At 47.4% G+C, this 25,080-nt stretch overlaps 1 protein-coding gene and 1 non-coding gene across 5 annotated transcripts in view; one reads left to right on the top strand and one right to left on the bottom strand.

The window, feature by feature from the left end:
- Positions 1 to 3,729: 3,729 nt before the first annotated feature.
- LOC130887711 (small nucleolar RNA SNORD123) lies at positions 3,730 to 3,798 on the bottom strand. Its single transcript, XR_009058404.1, has one exon. It is a non-coding gene; the product is annotated as a small nucleolar RNA SNORD123 (small nucleolar RNA).
- Positions 3,799 to 6,419: 2,621 nt separating this feature from the next.
- Positions 6,420 to 25,080, top strand: part of Sema5a (semaphorin 5A) — a 432,689-nt gene continuing 414,028 nt past the window's right edge. For 2 of the 4 annotated variants that reach the window (XM_057789435.1, XM_057789432.1), the window contains exon 1: positions 6,420 to 6,892. The gene's annotated coding sequence lies outside the window, so the exon portion shown is untranslated. Of the gene's footprint in view, positions 6,893 to 7,148; positions 7,223 to 25,061; position 25,080 lie in introns of those variants that run through there. The other 2 variants (XM_057789434.1, XM_057789433.1) reach the window with 2 other exon arrangements.

Raw genomic sequence — 25,080 nt, 5'->3', positions numbered from 1 at the left:
GAACCAGGAGGGAAGGGATCTTTGTTAAAGGGGATAAAAACCTCTGCTGAATTGTGTCCCTATCTTAATGCTCTGTAGACTGCAGAATGTCAGGACAATAATGAGCTCCTGATGGAGTATTAGTCTACTGTTACAAATGAACTTCATAATCCCAAACAGGGCAGGAGTTGGCTTTTTTGTGGTTCTTCCTTCAAACAGGACAGAGTACGGCTCTTGTGTTGTTAAAGTGCGGGGGAGCGCCTGCAGCACTGTGCAGCAAAAGCTGCTGAAGTTGGGAACGCTGGTGGAAAGGATGGAGCGGAGACCTGGGGCTTATGGTTAGGGATGACGTTTCAGACTCCTTGGTAGCCTCCTTCTGGATCTGCATTCTCAGCTCTGAAGCAGAGCTGATGCATGAAAGGCAACAGGAAGCGACTCAGGGGCTTGTGTTCGTTGCCTTTTTCACCATCGTGACCAAACCAGAGAGAGAATTTAAAGAGGAAAGATTTTGCTAGTAGTATGGGAGGTTTCAGTCTCTCACCCTGGGGAGGACAAGGAAGAAGAGCTCACACCATGCTGTCTGGGGAGGGGGACAAGGCAGAAGAACTCACACCATGCTGTCTGGGGAGGGGGACAAGGAAGAAGAACTCACACCATGCTGTCTGTGGAGGGCCTTAGTTTTTTTTTCTTCTTTTTTTGCTGTGATAAATACCACAATCAGAAGGGAATTCGGGAAGAAGGATTTACCTCCTATTAGATCTCTAGTTCTGCACTCAGAGAAATGAGGGTGGGAACCCAAGGTAGGAAAGTCGAGGCAGAAATTTAAGCATCGGCCATGAAGGAATACTGGTTACTGGCTTGCTAGCTCTCTGGCTTCTGTTCAGCTCTCTATCTTATATGGTCCAGGACCACCTAACTGGGGGTGGTACCACCCACAGTGGGCTGTGCTCTTTGTCTCTATCATTAATCAAGAAAACGCCTCACACATATGTCACAGGCCAGTCTGAAGGAGGCAGCTCCTCAACTAAGGTGTCTGTCCTCTTCCCAGGCTGCTCTAGGTTTCATCAAACTGACACAGAAAGCCAGTATAGTGTCTTCCTCTCTTAGTTCATTTTCCCTAGAAATCCTCCCACAGACACACCCACAGGTCAGCTTTGTTAACCCCCATCTCTTCTCAGCGTAGTCCACTCAATAATCAGGGTTAAGAACACAGAGCAGCTAGGGCCCCAGGATTTAAGAGTCATTTTCACTATCACCTTTGCTCCCGGCTTATTTCTGGTTGCAGACTAAGGTGGGGACTGTAATTCAGCCACCACATTAAGTTCTGAACAGACTCAGGCTGGAGAGGAAAGGAAAAAAAAATCACATCTGGGGGTTTACATCTGCCCAGAATTTCACCCACCATTCAACTTGCTGTCCCCAACTGAATAGCAAGGCTTCATCCAGCTGCAAGAAAGTTTTGTTGTTTGTGTTTGTTTTAAAACCAGTTATTTTGCAATTCAAATAAAATCAGTCTTGTGTCATTAAAGATGATGCTTGGGGAGGGGGTGATGCTGTTTGAGGAGCAATCACTGCTGTCAGCAGTGCTGTGTTTGGAGGGAGAGAAACTGACATGCTGAATTAAGGCAGTAATGGAGGGAGTGGGAAGGAAGGTCAGAAATAAATTTTGACAGAGGACTACAAGAACCCAACAATCTGTATTCCTCCTAATTTTTTTGAGAAGACATACCCCCCTTTGGTTAATTCCCTTTTATTGAATTCAAGGTCACTATGCTAAATTTAGTTGGCAAATATTGAAATAAACTTGGACAGAGAAATTTGTGCTTCAAAATCCAAATATATTTTTTTAAATGTATTTCTGAAAGGATTTATGCCCCCTCAAAGCTCTGTTTCTCAAAGACAGAAGAACGTAGAAGACATTGGCTAAAAAGTCAAAATGCCTTTTTAAAGTAAGTACAGCCACTCTTTGCTTATAAACACTCAAGACATATGAGTCCCAATGTCAGAAAATAACTCCAAGGAAACTAAGAGGATGCTTTATCTTCCTGCCGGAAACCATCTGCCTTTCCTGTAGATATTCCAAAAAATCATTTAAACAGCATTTTCCTGCTCCCCATTCCATGCTTCTAAAAGACAACTTGAACTGCTTTTAGGGCACAAGCTTTATCTTCAGGAAATTGGGTTGCCAGAAAACATATCTAGAAATCCAGCCATGAGTGTGTGTACTTGCGTGCGCGTGTGTGCACACATATCTAGAAGGCTTTGATTTCTGGAAATGTAGCAGAAGCAAATCGTGATGCCCTACTGAACGCTTGGGGTATCACTGAACGTGTTCAGAAAAAAAAAATAATGGCTGAAGACTAAGTCCTTCCCCTTCCAGAGAGCGAGCACGTCTTCCTGAGGGTTTGTCTGGGAAAACCCTGAATTTATTTACTGCTGTGGCCGCTTTTTTGAACATGGCTATGAGGTCAAAGAATGCCATGTTTAGTGTGCTTGAATCTGAGAGGTAACTGGGAAGCAGAACTCCCCCAGGGTGGGTGAAGGCAGGTCTCTCTGTCATCCCTCAGAAATAACTGAGGACAAAGTCCATTGTCACACCCCTTTGAAGCTGAGGTAGACCTCGGGTAGAAATTAGACTTTGGAGGGGGCCATGCTGGAGTGGACAACTAGCAGAGTGGACAACTGGAACTTCACCTTAAGACCTGAGAATCTGCACTTTATACCATATTCTTTAAAGCCCCTTCTGTGTATGTGTGTGTGTGTTTCTGTGTGTGACTGTATGTGTGTGTTTATCTGTGTGTGAGTGTGCATGTGTGTGCATGTGTGTGAGTTTGCGTGTGTGTGTGAGTGTGTAAGTGTTTATGTGTGTATAAGTCTGTGAGTGTGTATATGTGAGTGTGTCTGTGAGATGACAGCTTCTAGGCACGTACCATGTTCTTTTAAAACAAATCTAGTCTCCTTAACACCACTCAGGGAACGAGCTTTCTTGGGGCAAAGGAAGCCTAAGGGGGTTCTGGCGAAACCCAGCAGACTAGTGGAAGTTCACACAACTTCTCCAGTTCAAATGCCTTCGTCTGTGAAAACCTCCTCAGGTGGCCATCATGGTGTCATCCGTAACTACAACTGTGGACCTTCTGAATCCTAAACACAAATAATCCTGGAACTGCTCTGAGCAATGCTACAGTGACCTCAAGCTTCCCGTCTTTGCATCCGTGTTTAGCTGTGTTAAAGAGGAGAGCATTAACCAGGCAATGGTGGCACTTGCCTTTAATGCCAGCACTGGGGAGAAAGAGACAGCTGGATCTCTGAGCTGGAGGCCAGCCTGGACTACAGACTGAATCCAGGATAGCCAGGGCTACACAGAGAAACTCTGTCAAAAAAACAAAAACAAAGCATAGGATCTTGGCAAATCTTGGAAACCAGGGTGAAAAATTGTCTAACGGTGACTCTAACAACCTGGCTCATCTGCAGGGACACACGAAATGTAAAGAGGCCAGGATTCCAGGACTGTTTCTATTTTCCTTTAATACTTTAGTACTCTTATTACATTTTAAAGTCCGCAGGTAGTGAATCTTCCTGGGAAAGCCAGCTGTGGTCCACAGCTGTGTCTTCACGTCTCTCAGACCGTGCTCTCTGCAGCTCTCCCTGCTCCGTTCTCCGGCGGTAATCAGGCCCTGGGAGGGGGTAGATGGGAAATGGCTGCATTAGTTCAAAGTCATGTACGGCTTGGTATCGCTGAAGAGCATCCTAGGTGAGTCAGGAAATGGATGGCGTTTTTCAAGTCACATGAATCAGCGCCCCAGATTCATCATTTCCACCAGCTGTGTCATTTCCCAGCTTTCCTCAGTTTTGACCCTGTACACAAGGCTCACCCGAAGCAGTTGAGTGGGAGTAGGGTGGGGAGGCAGGGAGGGAAAGAGAGAGAGAGTTTCAGTGCGATGACAACAGAACACCCTTGGTAAAATTGTAATCACATTTAGTTTTACAGTCTGGAGATTCGGGTACTTTAACAAGAAAGACTTCTTAAAAGGAAAAAAAAATCAAATTTTATTAGAAAAAGGAAATATTTATAAGCACTTTAAAGCAATTACATTTTTCAGAGTGCCTCCTTGGTGCTGAGTCTCAGGTATTTGATGTTTAACGACTCCTTTTGCCTTTGCTGCTTCTGACTGACATTTCTGGTGAGCTGGTCAAGTGGCACCAGAAGACACTAGCTCAGAAAGTTCACAGACTTTCTGCAAGTCTGCGACAAAATTGTCCTCAGCTTAGAACCAGTCCACTTTAAACCAAGAAAGTATTCTTAATGAGAATTTGGTTTCTGTCCTCGCTTATTAAAGGTTTCTAATTCCGGATCACTGGTGATGAATTCCAACAGTGGTACAGTGTGGTTTGTAAACAGCCAGACTGAACCCATTTCCGACTCCAGGGACACAAAGTAGCTTCATTTCGAGGGGGAGAGTCTATGTGATAATCCTCAGGGTGCACAGGGCTTAGGCCTCCAAGCTAAGATGAGTTTCTTTGCTTGCTTGTGAGTTTATATGAGACAGGGTCCCCCTAGGTGACCCCAAACTGGCCTTAAGCCCCAGCCCTTCTGCCTCAGGCACCAGAGCGCTGGGCACACAGGCATGATGCACCTCACTTTTTCTTTCTTAAAAAATAATTTATTAAAAAGTGTTAACTGTTTTTAACAGTAGCAGATACAAATTAGCTAAACACATTTGAGTCTTAATTTGTCTTTCTTCACCCTGTTAGGTTCCACCCACCCACACGAAGGCAGAAGGCTGAAATCCTCCACTGCCAGACCTTGGCCGTTGGCCTTCGTCTTTCTTCCAAGAGCCTCTCAGGTTCCTGCGCCACGTAGGCAAGGGAAGGAGAGCCTTAGCAATGGCTCCAGTTCCCATCCACTTCTGAAGCAGAAGCAAGCCCAGGAAACCCATTGACTTTTCCCTTCAAGACCCAGAAACCAGGAGCTGCCACCAAGAGCTAGAAGCCAGTCAAACAACTGTGAGGGATGCTTCCCAAATAAGCCCGGAAAAGCCATCAGAGTTGGGCCCCTGGTCCCCTCCGAGCGCACAGTTCCAGCCACGGTGCGCTCTGGGGGCTCCCACAGAGGCTTTCAAATTAGTTTCACTGAATTCGTTTATCTGAAAGGTGACAGAAACGACAAATTGGGGGCAATTTGTGCTTCTATTGTTCTCCTCTTGAATCTCATGGTCCTGGAAGGGGCTGTGACACATTCCTGCTATTAACAGGTCTCCAGTTAGTACAGTGGCACACGGCACACCCTTACAGACCTCTGAACTGCTTTGCAGCTTGCCAATTACCAGGGTGTGAATGTGGCCCCATGAGGGCGACCTTCGGTCCTGCAGCTAAAAGAGTCACTCATGAGGTCCCTTAATGCAAAAACATCCTGAAGCCACTAACAAAGCCCAAGATAGGGAAAAAATAGACTGAAGAAGCTCTCTGAGGGAAGGGATCCCACGTGGCTACAGGGGTAGGAACCCGAGTTTCCTGGCTCTCTTTATCCTGTGACTTTCCCATTCAACCACTCCGTAAGTTGTTTAAAACCCCGTGAGTTGATCACTTCCCTAGAAGGAGAAAAGAACTCAGTCAACAAAACTGCCCTGCCAAGGCGATTTACTTTGCGTTCTAATATAAACTCTTCCGAGAGGCTCAAATATCCTTGCAGACTGGCAAATTAGCCCAGCTGGCTCTGTCCATGAAGAGACCCTCTCCTAATGCAACCTGGGCCACTTGGAGGCCTCTTGCTCTGCTTCCCTGCAAGGCAGATTTGTTCATTTGTCTGATCTACGCTCTCCAAGTAAGCCAAAACTAGCTGAGAGCCACGTGGGCCCAACTTGCTGGCAAGAATCCGCGGCGAGCCCCTAGTCCCCCGGCCCCCATCCTGCCCCTAGCATTCTTAGGATGACACGGAAGAACTGAATCTTAAACTTCTACCCTCTCCCCACCCATGATCCGCCAAAGGGCGCGCACATACCTGGAGCCTAGGCAGGCCTAGTAGAATCGCCACGTCTCTGATTTGCGTCGAGCTGCCTCCAGCCCTTTATACAGCCCAACCCGCAAAGTAGCCACGTCGGAGCGACTGGACAGGGGGCGGGTAACCTTAGAAGGTCTCGGCGAGCCGAGAAAGAGAGTCCCTAAAATGTCACCATTTGGGTGAACTTGCCCTCGGGGGCACAAATGGGCCTTGTGGGGTGTGGTGACAGTCCCCCGGGGAGTGTTTAGGGGGTCCCATCTCGGGAAGAGGCGGGGCAAGAGGAGGGGCCTGGGGAGGTCAGGGGCGGGTGGGGCTCTCAGCTTGCACCCGGGAGGGGCGGAGAAGGGGAGGTGCGGCGGCGGGGGCGGGGCGAGGGCGGGGCAAGGCGGCCCTGGGCTCCCCTCCTCGAGCTCCGGGCCCGCGCATCCAGCGGGGCTCTACTCGCCGGGAAGGCGGCACCGGCGCCGGCGGCTCACACTGTGCCCACTCCCGGGTGCTGCGTTCCTGTAGCGGGTGGGCTTCTCAAACCCTGACCGGCCGCAGCCCCTGCAGAAGAGGTGGCCTCTGCATCCCAGTTTCTCATTGCGGGGACACTCCAGCACGTGCGACCCTTCTTTGGGGGTGTTCTTACGAGCGGCTACCAAGCAGAGGGCACCCAACTTTGCCATCTTGAGGGTCGCCCTCACTCAACGCGAGCTTGCTTGCTCAGCTGCACAACTAGGGACTCCGTGCTCCTGGCGGCGGAGCTGGTCCCCAGCCCGGCGCGCTGCGAGCAGAGGATAGCTCTGGAGAAGTGGCGGGGAGCAGTAGCGGCAGCTGCCTCGATTTCCCTTGCAGTGCGCTGAAGAGGACCCTTGGAGCCCCTCCGGGCCCCGGGCGCTGGATGACTGGCAGGAGGAACGCTCCCCACATCTGGTGAGCCTGCTCCCCACCGCGTCCCTGGGTGTCGTGGCTGAGACCCTGCGCGGGTGAATTAGACCTGGGGCAACATTGGACTGTCTGTGGGTGGTATTGGTCTCGGTTAGGGTTACTCTGCAGGCAGCTGGGTGGGGACAGCCCGGCAGCCGCGCGAGTAGGAATAGGACCACCGTCAGTGCGGGGGCGGTCGCAGTGGAGGTAGTGCACCGGCTGGAAGTTTGTGTCCTAGCCTTTGCTCAGATTCCAGCGTGCGTTGGAGAGGAGCTGGAGTGTCCGGGTGTGCGATCGGACAGTGGGCGAGCCTGCACCTCGACCAGCACCTCTCAGGTACTGTGGAGGTCTGTGTGCGCACTCCGCGCGAAACCAGGCTAGCGTGGTGGGAGCTGCAGCCAGCCAGGTCTGGCGATCGGAATAGCCTACCTCCCAGCCCTGTGGACTCGGGGACATTTTCTTGCTCTCGGTACAGGGGCTTTGCGGTGTTCGCGAGAATCCGGGGATAGTGGGGCTAGGATTCAACTCCGTCAGGCTGTTTTGTTGAGGTAGACTAAGGCAGGGGTGATGAGGCCTGGGGACCCGCTAGCCACTCGCGGAGCCTCTGTGCATTGGCACCTCCGCTTCATGCGTTTAGTACCCGGGCTCAGGGTCTGGGGTCAGGCGAAGATCCGAGCTCAGGATGTTTGGAGGAACTGTTGGAGGTGGGGGTTAAACCCCCGCGATCACCCCTGGTACTGGGCCTAGCGTTGTTGGGTTCCAGTTCCCCTGGCTTTGGCGGGAAGCGCTTTCGTCTGTCTTTTTGTTGTTGTACCTGGATGCGGTTGCCTGGAGTTGGGCTTTAACTTTCCTGCGTCCTCAGCGTCCCAGAGATCCCCGGCAGGGGGCGCCAAGAGCGAGCTTTCTGAGAGGGCGAGAGGATGCTTCAGAGTCTGTTAGTATTTCTGTCCTGGGCAGAAGGGTAGGGAATCCTAGTAGTGGTAAAACACAGATTTTGCAGTAATTGCACCCCAAAAGGAAGTTTTCTGTTACAGTAGAGAGCTTTCGGTCTATTCAGAAGAAGGGACAGAAAAGTTGGATGGAAGTCCTCTCACTGGAAAGGTCTCTTCGAAGACAAATTCCTACAAACTCCTCTGTTTGCAAATCTTTCTCCTTTGACAATTGGGTTTGACAAGAATGCAACCTGAAATTGCGTGGAAATGTCATAGTTATGTGCAATACGGAGAGGAGGTTCGGTTCCTGAGGAGCATATTGGTTAAAAGGCAGAGTGTTAAATTATTGCAGCCATTTATTTATATTTATCTTAAAATAGCTGTGTGTCCAGGCTTATCTGGGAAGGCTCTGTTATAACGGCCAAGAATGTGATTAACTACAGAGATCATCTTTTAAAAGAAGACACAGAAAGACAAAGCTAGACTTTAACAGCAAACAGTTTTTAATACCCTATTAGAATCGTTGAATTAGCTGCTGATTAATCGTTGTTTTGCGAGAAGGTGAAGGCTGTCCCTGGGAATAAGCAGTTCACAGTTCCACTGAAGGCGTAAGTCTCAAGCGGACACCTTCTACTGTAGATCACTGAAGCAACTTTTCTTTCCTGCGTTTACTCCAAACAAAATGTACGTTTCTTTCTGCCCACTCAAATTTCTTCTGTATGCTTGATTTACATGGAAGAGCGGTTCTACATGGGATTATCTAAGCACAGATTTCCTTTGGCTTGAGTTTGCTTATTGGAAAAAGCATTGGGGACAGTGGCTCCCTGAGATGCTGCTTGTAGTCACAATGTGTGGTCATACGACTGCGGGGTCTGTGAACTGCAATCCGCTTTTCTACATCTGTAGTCAACACGTGCTTGTCCTCATGGAAGGAGGATGGATGGTGCTCATTATTTTATGCCTTTTAAGATGTTGCTAGCGCTTTTGGGTATCTTAATGGCAGACAGCTGCGGATCCCTGCAGAGAGCAAAGACTTTAGTCTTCTGGGCCGGAAAGTCTGAATTTGACCAGAGAAGTATTTGAGGTGTTCAGAATTTCGTGAAAACGAACTGGTATTTGTCCCTCTTTGTGTCTGTCTCAACTTCCTAGCCATGCCTGCAAGAATGAAGCAGAGAAATGTAGACTGCAGAGTAAAACTGGTTGGCAATGGTACTAAGATAAATATAAGCGTGTTCTTGCAAGCTTAGCATACGCTTGGATTCCATGGACCACCAGAAGTCCTCCTAGCTATCAGTTTCTCTCTCCTCACTTTAGCCTCTTGCTGAGGGTTTCTTGCTCAAGATAGTTGCCAGTCTCTCAGTGACTTCTCATGGCAGAGAGAGCTGCCTAGTGGAGCCATTGCAAAGCTCCAGTTGCCTGGCTGATGATCTTTAAGGGCTCTGGATGTCAGATCACTGAAACAGAGGCTCTCCACCAATAAAATACAGGAAGGTGGAGGAGGGTTGGGTGCGACTTTGCTGGCAGTTCAACCAAAGATACAGGCTATTCCTTCGAATAAATGGGTGAACACGGACTCCAGAGTTTGCAGATTAGACCCTGCCCCCAAAGAAGAGGCTCGTGTTACAGATCTCTTAGTGTGCACTACAGAATAAATCCATTCATTTACATTAAGTCCTAGCTAAGTAACCCATTTTTAGTGTAGAATATGTACAACCATTTGCGAAAAACATTTCTACTTTCTATAATAAATCCGCTATAATTCTTGATTCTAAAATTATACCAAATTAGTATTATAAAATGTATCTGGAGTTGTTGCTATAGTTACTCAGACAAATTGCTTAGGGTATAATTATAATACCAAGGTGACAAGTTTTTGTGTTTAATGTTCAATAATGTTGAAAACACAAATTACAGTGTCTAACAAATTGAATTGCAACTAAGTATCTAATGGGGAAGCTTCTCCATGTCTGCCCACCTGCACCTGCTTGAAAATTTATATTTATTTTCTGCAAAGTACACTTTTCTGGAATCCCCAGATGAGCATATGTCATTTCTGAGTTGTTTATAGTGTCTCTAGTGCTGTTGTCGGCAATATAGAGATTTTCACAGATGCTCCCGCATCCTTTCTGCTTGAAGATGTAAGTCTAGTCCAGAGTTACTGTGCGTGAAGGCCTCTCCCACCCTGCAGACATGGTGGTCTGCTATAGATGGGGCATTCTGCTCTTTTTAATTCCCACTGATTGGTAACATCACAGAGATGGGTCTCCTCCAGCTCTTTGGAATGTACCTTGAAGAGGTGACTGGTATATGTGTAACTACAGAACTTATTTTTTTTTGGTATTTAATTTTTTTAAAATTTATTTTTAAGTAAATGAGAGAGCATGTGTGCCTGTATGCCTGTGTGTGTGTGCTTTTTCACATGGCATGGTGAGTGTGTGAAGGTCACATGACAGCTTGTGGGAGTTGGTTCTGTTCTTCCATCATGTATCTGAGGACCAAATTTGGGTCACCTGATTTGGTAGCAAGTGCCTTTACCAACTGTACCGCTGTGTTTTAGGTGCTGATAACTCAGGCACACAGCATCTATTTCTGACAGAAAGGAAAGAAGGAATAGAAACCCCACTTCAGACCCATGCAGACTTTCCACCCTCAGCCTAAAATTCTGTGTTGTTCTGAGTTTCAGGAAGACAGAACACAGCAAACAGAAAGCTTGACCCGAGAGAAGGTATTGAATACTAAGTTGTTTTTAGCATGCGGATACTGACATGATTACTTGGTGACTTGTGGAAGATCCTAGGAATAGGAAGCCTGGCCTGCATTTCACAGGGTAGTTTGAAGTCAGAAAGCTTCAAAGATGGAGTTGTATTTCATCTGGGGCATGCCATTGAAAGTAGCAGGATCAATGCAGCGTGGACTCAAACAGTCATAACACTTTGCCCAAAGTATGCCTGTCATCATCTTTTTCCTTCTCTCTCTTTTTTCTGGTCCCCAAATTTATGGTTATTTAACAAGAGCAAAGCTGAGTGCATCTTACTCCCCTTCCCAAGTTCCCAGATGTTCCCCCACATGCCCACAACTGCATGTGGAAAAGTAGTCTTTTAATTGCTACTTTTTCTTTACATGTTTTCGGAGTGACCATCTTATTAACAGCAAATGGGAAACCATTTCAAAAAAAGAATGCCTTTGCTAAAGGGTGGCTTCTGTTGTGTTTGGTCACGAACCCACCTGTCTTTTATCTCCCAGTCCTTTTCGTCTCTGCTTTCCTGGGGAAATGGCTGACCTGCAGTTCAAGCCAAGGGACAAGGAAGCACACAGCGGAACAATTCTACTTTGTGTTGCATGGTGCATTTGGGAGTAAATCCCATTACTGCAGTGGGTAATTCAATTACAGATATATATGATACATAACCAGTCAAGTGATAATATCAGCAGCCGACACTATTGGAGAAATAATACTATATTTGCTGAGATGTAAGATTAACAATGAAAGCTGTAGGCAGGTGACAGCCATAGTGGCACAAGGACATCTTGGTCACGGGCAGTGGACCCATGTTTCATCTGGCTCACATTCCCCAGTGTCTGGCAATGGTGCAGCCATGGAAAGAAAGCCCGTCAATGGCAAGACGGGTCTGCATTGGCCAGATGGTTAGTGCTTCACCAAAACGTCTGTTCTAAATCACACGTTGTGTTTCATAAACTCCATCCAAACACAATTCCATACAAAGAAAATCTCTTTCTGTAAAAGTAGACAGAAAAACTGGAGCTGCCTTGTGTCTGGAAGAGGCTTCCCAAAGCTGTCTGTACCCTGAAGGATGCCTAGGGAAGTTTGCGGTGTAGCATCCTGAAACCAAATGATGGATTTTAGTGACAGCTGATTTCTGAGTTTCTTTCTTTTTTTCTTCCTCCCTCCCTTCCTCCCTTCCTCCCTCCCTCCCTCCCTCCCTTCCTTTTGTTTTTTTTGAGACAGAGTTTCTCTGTAGCTTTGGAGCCTGTCCTGGAACTCACTCTGTAGACCAGGTTGGCCTCGAACTCACAGAGATCTGCCTGCCTCTGCCTCCCGAGTGCTGGGATTACAGGCATGAGTTTCTTTTCGAAAGCTAATATTTACATTTTCTGTACTGATTGTAATGCTAAGGAATTTGGAACTAGTGGCATCCAGGAAAAGTAAATGAGTAGATTAAGAAAAAACAGTTGCCCTGGATGTTAAACTTCTTTGGTCTAGCCATAGCTACAGTTCAGCCATCATTCATTCTGCTGGCCTAAATGTGTTGTCAGAGAGGTTGTGCTTTGAAAGCATCTTGTCATCTAAATCCTTATGTGTTCTAGCCCTGTGCTTGACTTTAGGGAATTCCTACAGGTCCATGGTTTAGGGAAGCAACTTGCCTGGTTGAGAAAGAGAATAGGAGATTCTTCCATCTTTAATTTGGGTTTGCCGGCAACATTTTGCGCTCCTGAAAGAACGGTTCACTACTGTGCTGGAGAGCGGTGGTGAGGAAGTGGCTGGCCAGAGTCTGGCAGTGGTGGTGGTTGTCATAGGCAGGAGCAGGAACGGTAGCACCACTGTCCCTACGCGGCTCACGGATGCGCGTAGCAGATTTAGGAGGGTTCAGCAGAGGGGTTGAACCATCCAGGCAGTCTTGGAGATGGCCCAGAGCCATGTGGGTGAGAACCCCACATCCATGTTGGTTGTGTAGAGCCCTTGAAGAGCTAGTCTGACTGGGGATGGTGATGGACGCCGGGAAGACTCCCCGGCAAGGGTGGCCTAGTGGGTGATCACCAGGTGGGGCCCCAGAAAGGATGGTGTGGAGCAAAACACTGGGTTGAGGTTATGATCTGGATAAATGCACACGGACACAAGAAAGAGCTCCCAGAACTTGAAGTTGACAATAGAACCATGTGAACTTGCCTGGCCGTTTGCCCACTTCAAGCCCACCAATGATCACACTCTGCGCCTTCCATTCAGAAAGGGCTCCAAAGCCAGAGCTCTACAGGAAGGGCAGCGAATGGCTTTACAGCCTGTCCACGGTCACCGCTGGCCCTGGGACTCCAGTCCTGCTGCCTGCTTCTAGGAGCCTGGCCTTGACGCTCCTGCTTGGAAGGCTTTCCGCGCGTTTTTCTGTGGGACTTTCTGTCTTTAGGCCTGGCCGCCTTGAGGTCCTTACTCAAGCATCCCCTCTTCAGAAGGGGTCTCCAAAATACGCAGTCGAAAACATCTCCTCTGCTTTTTCCTCCCCTTAGACTTCTTACTTTATTTTTCCCCTTTATTGTGTGTTGCACTGCCCCACGTGGTATATATATTCTTAATATATATTTAGATGTTATATAATATACTATATGTTCTTTATATATTATATTTTGTTTTATATATTATACTATATAATATATGTTCTTATGTATAATAGATATTATTAATATATTTCACCAATGTAGAGTGTAAACTTGAGTTGGTGGGATTGCCTCATTTATGTCCCTGTCACCAAGTTCCTAATGATGACTGGCAGACAGCTGGGGCCCTCTGGCTCCAATGCATCAGTAAATGCATGGGTAAATACATTACATACTTCAGACTGCAGGAGAGCTTTACATGTGACATGGATGGCGGGAACGGTTTATATTTTCATATATATAAGAAACATATTCTCATATGTTCAAATAGATTTCATGACCACAGTCTTAGAATTTAGCTGTGTCTGAAAGCCAGGAGCCATGGGGACTGTATCCTCCATATATTCTAATATATGCTAATTATACATTAAGTAGGTACTTGGTAAATAAATTGATGACCTCGCTTGGCTTGGAATTAGCATAGAAATACTTTGTGTGTGTTAAAGCATAAAGAGTGAAATTCCAGGCTGTTATTTGCTTATTTAGAACCACTTGCCACCCACACAAAGTTCCAGGGAACAAACTGCATCATCACAACATATTTTCACACATTATGACTTCAGAAAATTGTAGAAATATGCCAGGCTTTCTCATTCCGTTCCCGAGATCAGGGCGATCAGCCTTGCCAGCTAGTGGCATGTATATAGTTATGTAGTAAGTTCTAGCAGGTAAGCGGTTAAGCAGAACGTTTTCTGTCCGTGCAGTGGCCTACTGTTCAACAGTGGTCCGACTGAGCTCTTGATGTATGCTCTAATAGGTGTGAACCTCAAAACATGGAACTGAGCAAAAGAAACCAGCCACAGAAGACCACACATTGTTTGATTCCATTTATAGAAACTTCTAGAAGAGGCAAAACTATAAAGATGGAAAGTGGATAAGTGGCTGCCTGGGGCTGGCAGTGAGAGCTGGAAGAGAGACAAATGGGCGGGCGGCTCTTTCCTGGAGGATGGCGGTGTGTTGTGGAGGTGTTCACCCACGTGTGCGTTTGCTCAGTTACTGGCTTGTAGACTTACAACGAGTAGGTTTTATAGCATGTAACCCACCTCAGCGATATGGTTAGAAACGGAAATCTGGGACATAATTTCTGCAGTTAGAGTGAATTAGACGGCCGACAGTCTAAACATAGCTCCTGTTGAATTTTCTGGGGGTTTTATTCTGGGTTCCCACAATTTTTTATAGAATTAGTGTCAAGGGTACTGAGCTCTGAGATGTCCCAAGTTTCTGGGAGCCTGTGGCACTGTTTTCTCTGTTAGAGGAATAGGTAAACTCAGGTTGTTTACACATGGGCCCCTAGAAGCACTCCAATTGATCGACTAAACTTGGTCGGCTGGCTCAACTACTTCTAGAGAGACTCCTGGCTCCAATGGCTCCCAGGCTTGTTTATGCTACTTCCTGCAGGTCCAGGTGTGTTGGGTGTGTGGAGAGCACAGAGCCCTGTTTGTCTGTAACTCACAGGATAAAGCTTCTTCACTAAGGGAGGATGGTCTGCTTTGCTGGGGTCAAGTTCACCTGTTTCTGCACTGTGAGCTCTCCTACAGTTGCTGGCATTGGCTCCAGCTGGTGGGTGAGGCTTTTGTTTTCTTCTTTTGTGACAGGATCTTGCTGAGTAGCGCCCTGGAAGGTAACTTCCAACAGCCAAACCTGAAAACGGAACGCAAGATTTTATGCTGCTTGGCATTTTCCTCTACTTTATCTATCCATCCTTCAGCCCTCTCCTGTCAGAGGGTCCTTGGCTGTGTTGCTCAAGTGGCCCTCTCACTTCAATGTCCCCAGGTGAAGGGCCTCACACCTAACTAGAAGGCAAGTTTCAAAATGCTCCAAACCTGGACACCTTTTAACGTGTAAGAGTCATAGAGCATGTCTGGGTCTTGCTATTCTGCTTTCTGCTTTGGTGTATTCGTTTTGGCTAAGGTGCACAGCTGAAAACAGGATGTGCGTGGAGATACGTGTGAACTACCTACTGCCTGAAGTTTACTTCCTCCTCGGTTGTCTTCCAGGGGAAGAGAGTGAGTTTAGCCCTCGCCCCTTGTTGACTGTGACTGCCATCTGTCTACTGCCTTAAAACCCACCTGCCTCCTGCTACAGGCTGCTCAGCTCTCTTGTGGGCTCCATGCTTTCCCTACAGCCGTTGGCTTCCACATGGTGACTTTCTGTCAAAGTTTTTGCTTTGGTGCAGGTGGTCTCTGCTCCAAAAGTACCCTGTGTGGGGTTTAGAATCTGACCACAGCTGGCTGGTGCTCTAGCTCGTAGCCATCTTTTCATTAGCAAGGATGCATGTTTTATCCAACTCTGTGAAGGTGTGGGGACCAGCCCTGCCTTTCTCCAGCACCTCATCTCTCCAGTCCCTTCAGTTGTAGGGAAGTGAGACGGGCTGTCTCGTTCCACTGCAGTGTTTTATAGACCTCTTGGAGTACTCTTTCTCACTGGTTAATTCTGAGTTAGTCTCCTTGCAAATAAGCATCCCCAATCTAAGCCAAAACCAGGGTGGTGTTTACAGGATGGCCATGCATTCTCTTCCCAGGGTTGAGCGCTTGCCGTGGCAAGCAATAGGATTTATTTGTGATACTTAATTCTTCTTCCTTCTTTCTGGCCATTTTGGTGGTTTCAAGGGATCAGTAGAATACTGGTTGTGCAGGAATAATTATTCTTGTTTAATTTAGTTTCCTTTTGTTTCCAATGAGCTAATGTTCTCTAGATTTTTAGGGGAACCGGTTAGACATTTTGTTAAGCAGGTTGACTGATGATTGCATGAACAGAGAGATTTCTGTGTTGTCAGGATGGATTTGGGCTATACAGTAAACAAGCAATGTGGCTTTCTCTTGTCTTAAGTCCTCGAGAGTAGTCGTTGGCCTGTTTGGGTTCTGATCGCTTGAGTTGGTCACAAGCGTCTATCAGTTGCAGCATGATCTGGAGACAGTCTTCTGACTAGGGATAGCACTATTACCTTTGCATGCATGATCTGGAGACAGTCTTCTGACTAGGGATAACACTATTACCTTTGAAAGCTTTCACTTTTTTTTCCAGCCATTTGCTTTTCTGGGACACATCTGAGATTTCACGTAAGGATTTATCTTTGGATACTGGCAGATGTGTGGGATTCTAACTTTATTGTTGCAGGCTGAAGCATCAGAAGGGACCCTGGATATCACTAGCTTGAAGGGAGAATGGCTTCATTCTCTTGTATTGGTCGATACCTTCTTCCCACGCTTTCCCCCCTAAAGTTTATGGTTGGATCCTATTAAGCTGGGCTGTAGCTCTGTTGGTAGACTGTTTTCCTAGCATGCATGCACACAGGGATGGCATCATCAGCACCAGCACTGCGCAAACTGAGGCTGTGGTGCACGTGCCTGTAATTCCTGTGTGTGAAATGCGAAAGCAGAAGGGTCAGACGTTTCTCAGATGAATAGCAAGCTGGAGGCTAGCCTGGGCAACATGAGATCCTGTCACACCCTGACACCTGAGATCCTGCTCCTGTGTCACCAAAGGAAAAGTCTGAACTCCAAGCTAAGAGTTAAAAGTAGTCCTTTACTCAAAGTTTAGTGTTTTCAACCCCTACACAGCATACAGAAATGATATTTTCCAGGGAATGAGCTCCCTATTAGTGTGATAATATGGCCTCCCCTCCTTTCAGTCTTTGTGTATGTGTGTGTGCATGTTGGGGGGGGGTCAGAGGTCAACTTCAGGTGCTGTTCCTCTTGACAGAACTTGTTATTAGAAGCCCATCCCTACCTTCCCAGTGCTGGCCGTATATCAAACCACGACCACTCCCTTCAGCCTTGTTATATGGCCTGTGGATTGAGCTCATGTCTGCAGGCTTGGGAAGCAAGCGCTTTCGCTGACTGAGCCATCCCCCAGCCCTCACTCAGTCTGTTAATTATTATGCTCCAGCTTCACCAGAAACACCAGTCTCAGCTGGTTCACTGGCTTGGCTGGGCCATGCTTGTCAGGACCCATGGATCTGGGAACTGCCACAGCTGCTGTGACAAGAAGCAAGAGTTCTGTGCTCTCCTCAGCCTTGCTCCTGGGCTCTTTGTGTCGCCTCTGCAGCAGCCACTCAGTCTCACCTGTGTACCGCGTGCTGAGCTGCCTAGCTGGGGAGCATGCGTCTGTTTCTGGGGTCACTTTCTCTTTGCTTGCTGCAGTGTGATGGACATTCTACTCTTCAGCCCCACTTGCTTGAGAGACAGAGCGATGTGGTAGGGCTGTGCACACCTCTTCCCTCACTGCTTCCCCACCTCCTGCCAATCATTCTGCCTTTGCTTTAGGTCACACCAGGTGATGCTGGACTGGTGGGTGATGCGAAAGTATTTTCCCCCTTCCCTCCCCACCACCAATTTTGTTCAGGGCACAGCTAGAGCCGTCGTTTCCATAATGCTTCTTATAGCCAAGGATGTCCCCCTGAATGCAAGCTGTATAGTAGGGGTCCTGGGGTGGGCTGGGGAGTGGAGTTCAGAGGTCTGGGAGGAGGAGGAATCCGAGCAGATTTGTGCAAGTCCAGACACCATAGTTGTTGCAGCTTCCTAGTCTACTCTGAAGTCAGGCCTGGAGCCAAATTTACTTTCCGTCTGCCAGCAGTGATGGAATTCCTCGGTCCCATCACCAGCTTGTGAAAAGAAACCATTCAAGGAAGTGCAAGCTGGCAAGGAAGAGTTGGTAGACTCATTCACTTGAAAGCTTATGCCAGCCTGCAAATGTTATTTAACTGGAGCAATTTCTCCCGGCCCACCTGCTGAGTTCCCCTCTCCCTGGGGTTTATTTTGGTACACGGGAAAGACAGTGGAGGACTCACAGTGGGGAACTTAACAAGACACATCTGAGAGTCCAAACTAGCAGGATGGACTTTTAGGGTTTGACATGCACTAAAACTTCACAGGAGTCAGAGTGTGTTAGTCTGTTTTCCATTGCTATAATGTGATATTCAAGGCTGGGTAATTTAATAAAGAAAAGAGGGTTACGGTTCTAGAGGTGTAAGGATGTGGCACCAGGGTGGTTTAGCACTGGTGAGGACCTCATGATGGGTGGCATCGTAATGGTGGGAGCAAATTAGACAGGAAATCACAGCCGTGGGAGGGCCAATAGCAGTCTTCCATTCTTCGCACCTCTTAACGATCCTGTCACATTCCCACCACCACACCCAGGACCAGGCTTATAATGTGATCCCCTGGGTGGCCGTCATTTGTCATAGCAACATCTAAATGGTTGGAGTTTAGTTCCCGCAACTGTGCACAAGTTAAGGCATCATGATGCTGCACCCCAGTGATCAAAGCACTCCAAAGACATTTCTTAAAGGAGTATGGACTGAGTTTTGCTACTTCCTGATTTATGCTGAAGGACCAAGAGTAAAGGGAACATTGACTTACCTGGCCTTTGTAGAATGTATCCTGAATTTTAGACGGGAGGAGGCTCTTCCCAGTGTTGATGTATGGGAAAGTGAAGATGTTATCATGTAGACGCTAACAGAAACATTGGCGAATTCTGGTTGGTGGAGAGGAGCAGGAGATACTTTGGAACATGGAAGACCTGATTTGACCCTCATTTGATCTGTGCGAATCAAAGCGCCTTAAGAACCTTCTAGAGCACCTTGGATGGTTTGTGGTTGTTAGTTTGTTTTCCCTCATAGTGTCAAATACCTTGTTCTTTTTTTCTTTTTCTGGTAGGAAAAGAATCATGATCTCCCAGGGGCCTTATCATAGGGAAACTTAGCGAGATGTGGCTCGGTTTTGTTTTGTAATTATCCCTCATGTCACCCAACACCCTTGTTTCACCTTCCTTTCCTTACTTGGCAAGATGCATAGGTATCAATGCAGCAAGGCCTTGAGAAGCAAAGAACTCCCCCAGTCAGGAAGCTCTGCCAGGCAGACACTGGGGGCTCCATTTAGTCTCATCTCACTTACTCTAAAGCTTAATAAAAACTGGTCCACACACTGGCTTTTTCTGTTCTTGGCTTCCCAGGCAGATGTTGGGTTTGTTTAAAGTGGGAAAAAAAAAAAAATGCTTGCAGCTTGGATCTTTCTAGCCGTGTGTGATCCTGTTACCTGCAGAAGAGCCGGGAAGCACCTCTAAGCGGTTTGGAGCCTCATTCTGGAATATTGGCAGACTCCTTAGAATAACACGGCTGTGTTTGGTAAACTAAGTTTGCAAGTTCACCCCCAGTCTATAATCAAGGGTGCCTTTAATTAGTGGTGGCAACACACACACTTTTAATACTTTTGAGATTTACTCTTAAGTACCTTTCAATGATCTTTTGGAATTTTGTGTTTTAATTAACAGTATGCATGCCCTGAAGAATGAGCCTTTGGGACCAATCTTCCCCGCCTTGAGGTTGCTGGAGGTGGCCCTAAGTGGAAGAATTAGGATCGCAATTGGAAGCATGGCAGATTGTCATTAAGAGACTTGGACAGAGGGGTAATTAGCACATTGTTCATGGTAGAGACTCCTGGGAGGCCCTCGGGGCCAAGTGTCCTTCTTGGGTTGTTATTTAATTGCACTTTTGAATGAGCACACAGTTGGCTACTGGGTTTAATTAAGCCTGCGGGGCTAGCCTTATGAAAACAAGGCCGACAGGTATTAGGAAAGGCTACTTTCTGGAGTCTGTAGGATTACCTACATTTATCCTTTTCCTCTTCTTAAACCAGCACCAGGGTTGACCTCTGTCAGCTGGCTCTTGGGCCTGATAATTGTGGCATGACCCAAACACAGTATGGTTGATATTAAATGTTTTAAAATCCTGGAGTAAAAGGGGCATCTGTGTCAGACAAATCCATCTTTAGTGTCTTTGCAAATGCATGCAAAGCTAAAATCACAGACACATTTATATAGAAGAGATTGGAGCACAGTTAGGAACTGTGGGCAGCTGAAGGAATATGTCAATGCTTGAAATACATGTTTGACGGGCTTTGCCCTTCTGAGCAATTGGGAATTTGTTAGTTGTTTCTCCACATTAATTTAATTTAATTTAATTGAGTTAATTGGATTTATTTAACCAAAGATGCCACATTTCAACAGTTAGAGATGCAAGGAGTATGCCAGATTTTATTATTTTACAGTGAATATCTCAGTTAAGTATTTTGTACCTAAGCTGTAGTAAATCCTTTGCTTACAATCGCAGACTTTAAATCCCATGTTGATTATGTATCTTTTAATTTTTCCTCCTAAAAGAAGACATCTATTGAAAAACTAGCTGGTGGAAGTTTCTCCAAGCCTCCTTACGGAACCCTTTCTTGCCTTCCGCATGTGTCATCATGTTTGCTTGTCACATCTGCTGCTCTCACAGTGGGTTGAAGTGTTCAGAGGGTGGCCGGGCTATTTTTATCAGGTTCCAGTGTGTTCAGTGCTGGATGACTTCCAATAGTCCCAAATTAGTAACGGCCTCTTAGACATCACAGCACTGAACACTCAGACGGTTTGGCACACTCAGCGTCATTGGATTGTCAACTGGAATCCACCACAGGCATGGCAGGATTTGTTAAAGCTAATATATACCTCTCTGGAGAAAGCAAACGGTGAATCTGCAATGGTGGATGAAGATAACCGAAGTTCTGAAATGAGGAGCTGGACAGAGTGTGTGCTGTTCATGCCTGCAGCCTGTGTGCGCGACAGCTGAAATCACATGAAAGAGAGGTCAAAGGGGAAGGGTGGTGAGCTCCTCCAAGGAAGAAAGAATCTGGTGGTCATGGTGGTCTTTCATCTGTAGGAGAGGGAAGCGGATACTGTTATCGGTGTGAGAACATCTGTGACTCATGCATGACTTCCAGTCATCCCAGGCACACATGATCTTCTCCTTGTAAGTGTCAGATGGGCATCTCCTGTGTCTAGGGACAGGCACCACCACCACACAGATACATAGTGCTGTCTCTTCTGCCTTATCCATTGATTCTGCCCCCAACCCCGAGGTTTTTTGTTTGTTTATAAAATAATCCGTGGTTTACAAAAACCTAGGCTAATTTTAATAGCTTTATGCTCACGTTTTCTATTGCCTTGCTGTAAATTGGCGTGGCAGAGGGGTAGAACAGAAACATTTGTGTCTGGTGTGTTGAGTACAGATTGCCTCCTGGTTGATACTCACAGTTCACAGAGCCCCAGACCCTGAGGACACTCTTGAGGCTGTCCAGTTTTGCCCATGTCCAGGCAGGCTTTTCTGAAGCTCACCAGAGAGATGGTGTTCTCTTATGCTTTGAAAGAGGGGCTCACACTGGGGTCTTACTCACCAACTGGGCTGGTGATTTGCTTTTGCTTGGCCTAGCTCCACTGAAGACACTGCACAGAGGGCCCCGTCATGCCTTCAAGGAAGCATTTCCTCTTATTGCTCCAGGCTGGCGCTATACTCTACCCTGTGAAGGCAGTGTACAGGAGCTAGGCATGGCTTCATTCTCTCTGTACCTGTTTTCCAGTGGCCATATCTCCTGTCCTGCAACAGATGCTAGTCCTTTGATGCAGGATACCATGTACTGGCAAATGCCCCTAATGTGGCGCCTCCCTCTGGGGCTTCCCAATGCTTTCCTGGCTCTTTCCCCCTCTTTAGAAGTGGTGCTGGCTAGTGGGCCACCTAAAATAATACCTACTGAGTATCTGAGTGCGACGTCCTCTGGATTTAATGGTACTTGGGTTTCAGGCATCCATTCAGAAGGTTTAGTGCAGATTTCCTGTTGCAGCTGGGTAGCTCACAGAGGATAAAGGTTTCTTCTGCCTCTTGGTTCTGAAAGTCTATGAGTAGGTGCTCTACAGTAAACACACCTACAGCGTATCTACCGAGGCTCCTTGGCGATTCAAGTCAAAGTGTGATTAAGAGGGAGTGAAGGTGGAGAAGACCCTTGGTGGCAACCACTTCTGTGGAAGAACTACATACATCGTTCTTAAAAATAAACCCGATCACTTCCTAAAAGCACCACACTCCTCACGTTGGCAGGTAAACTTCAGTCTGTATGATGATGGGAACAAAGCACACCCGAGCCAAACGATAGCCCGACGTTCCAAGGGACCCCAGCAAGTACAATGTCTGAGTCCTGACCTAGCAGCAGCTTATCAAAAAGACAACCATTCAACAGTCCGTTCTGCTCCAGCAAGCTTGTTCCCCAACAGCTTTAAGCAGAATAAATGAATAATAATAACCTAACTCCCGGTCATTTTCAAATATACTTGTGGGGTTTTACAAGGATTTGAATACTAGGAAGGGCGGTAATTGAAAGCATGTGATTAGTTTAAAATGTGACCGAAAAGTTTGGGTCCAGTTCAGTCCAAATCTTGGCACCATTGGCAGAGGCCAATGGGCCATTGCCTGGAATACTTCTGGTGTCAGAATTCTACATGTTTAATTTTTTGAAATTGAAATGTATCGGGTAATTTCTGTTCAGTGTCTCCGCATTTCATGTTTATGGTCTTGTCCCGCAAAACTGTTGGGAAAAGCTGTACAGCTGCAGGACAAAGGCAGGTCACGCACACCGCTCTCCAGGACGGCAGGTTGCCCACCAGAGGGGTCAAGTGGAACTCTGACCTCTCGCGAAGGTGCTGACAGATCTGGTGGTCAGGGAGGACGCTGTGGGCTTCTGCTTCAGCAATGCACGAGGAAATGGTGAGCAGCAGAGTTGGCAGGCTCAGATGGGAAGCCCTTCATCCCCAAGGGCTGGCTGCCATCCCTGTAGCACATGGCTGCCATAGTCAGTGGTTCCTGAGGCTTGGTGGAGCTGACAGCTGCCTGTGCTCTCAGAATTGGAAGAGAGGGTAATGATAACCAGAACCATCTGGGCAGCGCCACAATCGCCTCAGTGCTCGGTGGCTTTTCCAGAAGTACCAAGTCCTGCAAATAAAAACACCGCATCTAAGCACCACCCAAGCTTGAGGTCTTGCTGCAGCTCAGCCTCTTAACAGTCCTGAAGCCCTGGGTTTACTGCTGGAGCAGAAGTGAAGGCGCTTCTTCTCTTTGGCAGGGCCTTCATATTTTTTCCACTCTTTTTGAAAGAAAACAAATCAAACCGATAGTTGCAAGTGAGTATAGTTTTAGAGTTCAAGCTACCATCATTTATTCCTATGCTGCACAGCCCTCCTGGGGGCCTAGACTCCACTGGATAGCTTCCCGGGTCTCATCCAGCTGTAGTCACATACTGGCTGGTCCTGGCCTCAACATAGCTGGCCTCTCACACCTGGGTGTAAGAGCACCTCATTTGCATATCTGATCCTCCAGGGTCAGCCTAGGTCAGGCCTCTCTGTGTAGAAAGATTCAAGGGGCAGGAAATGGGAGTTTCCAGGCTGTGCCCAGAAACTGGCACAGGCCTCTTTCCTTTGAATCCTTTTGCACAGTGCCAGGGCTTTCCCAGATGTTCAAGTGCAGTCTGATGAGCGAGGGGCAGAGCGCACTGCAGAGGACTGTGTGGGAGAGGAGAGGCGGCTGTGCATGGGCCATCTGTGGGAGAGGCCATCTGCCACTCCAGACCCCATGTGCAGTGTCTGGGAACTGAGAAGATCATGTGCCACCCTGTGCTTAAGTCAGTCACGCTTGCCTTCAGGTCTGTGCATACAGGGTTTGGGGGCTAACCCAGGGTAGCTTTACACACAACACATGGATGCCAGACTTGCCTATTATAGAACGGAGCATCCTTTTAACACCGGTAGCTTTTGCTTCATGACTATTAGCTGCACGGATTCCTGCAGCAGCACTGCCTTCTAGGTGGTTTCAGTGTACCGACAGGACAATGTAATTATAGTGGTGGTGAGAGAAAATTTCAGATGCGGGTTGTATTTGAAGAACGGTCCTGATACATCCTGAAGGAGAACTTTGGACATCTGTTAAGTTGTTCCTGGCTTGAGCTAATTCTGTCCATGTATGTTAGCGTGTTAGATACTCCACTGTGAGCAGTCTGTAGTGCCAGTGGGTCTCACTCTTGGCATGAGCTAGTGAACAGAAACTATTATAGCTGCGCTGTGGTTTGATGTCTTTCTCTACTTAGAAACACATTCACTATGCAGCTGGTTTGCTCCCCGACTAGGTCCGCTGCACACAGGAGCACCTTCACAGAGAAAGGGGAGGGGTAGGAGGAAGGCAGCAACAGTTGCTAAAAATACAACCAGGGCTGAGAGTTGCTGCTCCACTTTGCATGAGAGCAGACAGCTCAATGTTAGGGAAAGGGCAGCCTGCTGGTTTCTCATATACTGCTAACCTCCCAGATTTTCCGCATATCCCAAGCCCTGGAGCGCATTCTGGTGGACTTTCTCCCCTAGAAGCCGTAGAGATGAAGGGAGGAAAATGGGCTCTTGGCTTGAGGGATATCCACATCTGGATAGCTGGGTCCCTCTACCCAAAGCCTCAACACATTCAAGGTCTGGTCAAGGCTCTTCCGGTTCCATCTGGCCTCTGAGTGGCTGCTAAGCCCTGTTAGTCATGCTGACTCTGAGTTGTTCCTTGTGTTTACCCAGCTCTTGAATTGCATTCCCCTGACAGTGCTCCACGGAGTGTGGTGTGCCATCTGCCCCTGCAGGCTGACTAATGTCGGCATCTGTATCCCATTGGTTTGGTGGCATCCAGTCCTGCAAGCCAAGGGAAGGAAGGGAGAAGCTAAGGATGCTGTTCTTCACTCGTATGTGGGGAGGTTGATGGGGGTCTGTCTTCCAGCCATTGTCAACTTGGTCTAAGGAGCCTTCCTATGGCTTGAATAGGATTCACATCAAGCCTCAGACTGCTCCCTGCCCAGCACTCTCTTTGGCTATCAGCAAGAAGGGAATCCAGGACCAGAACCCACAGTGTGATGTTGTCATACCCCAGCACTTCTTGGAGCCACCAGTCCACTGTAGCTCTCAAGATTATTGCTGCAGAGGCCACAGGGAGAAACCAGCAAAGGCGACAACATAGTTTTCATGAGAAACTGGAAACACTGATGCTGTTGGTGG

This window comes from Chionomys nivalis, chromosome 15 (assembly GCF_950005125.1).
Source record: "Chionomys nivalis chromosome 15, mChiNiv1.1, whole genome shotgun sequence".
NCBI classification, from domain to species: domain Eukaryota; kingdom Metazoa; phylum Chordata; class Mammalia; order Rodentia; family Cricetidae; genus Chionomys; species Chionomys nivalis.
Note: the sequence above shows the minus strand (reverse complement) of the source record. Positions and strands in the feature narration are given on the sequence as shown.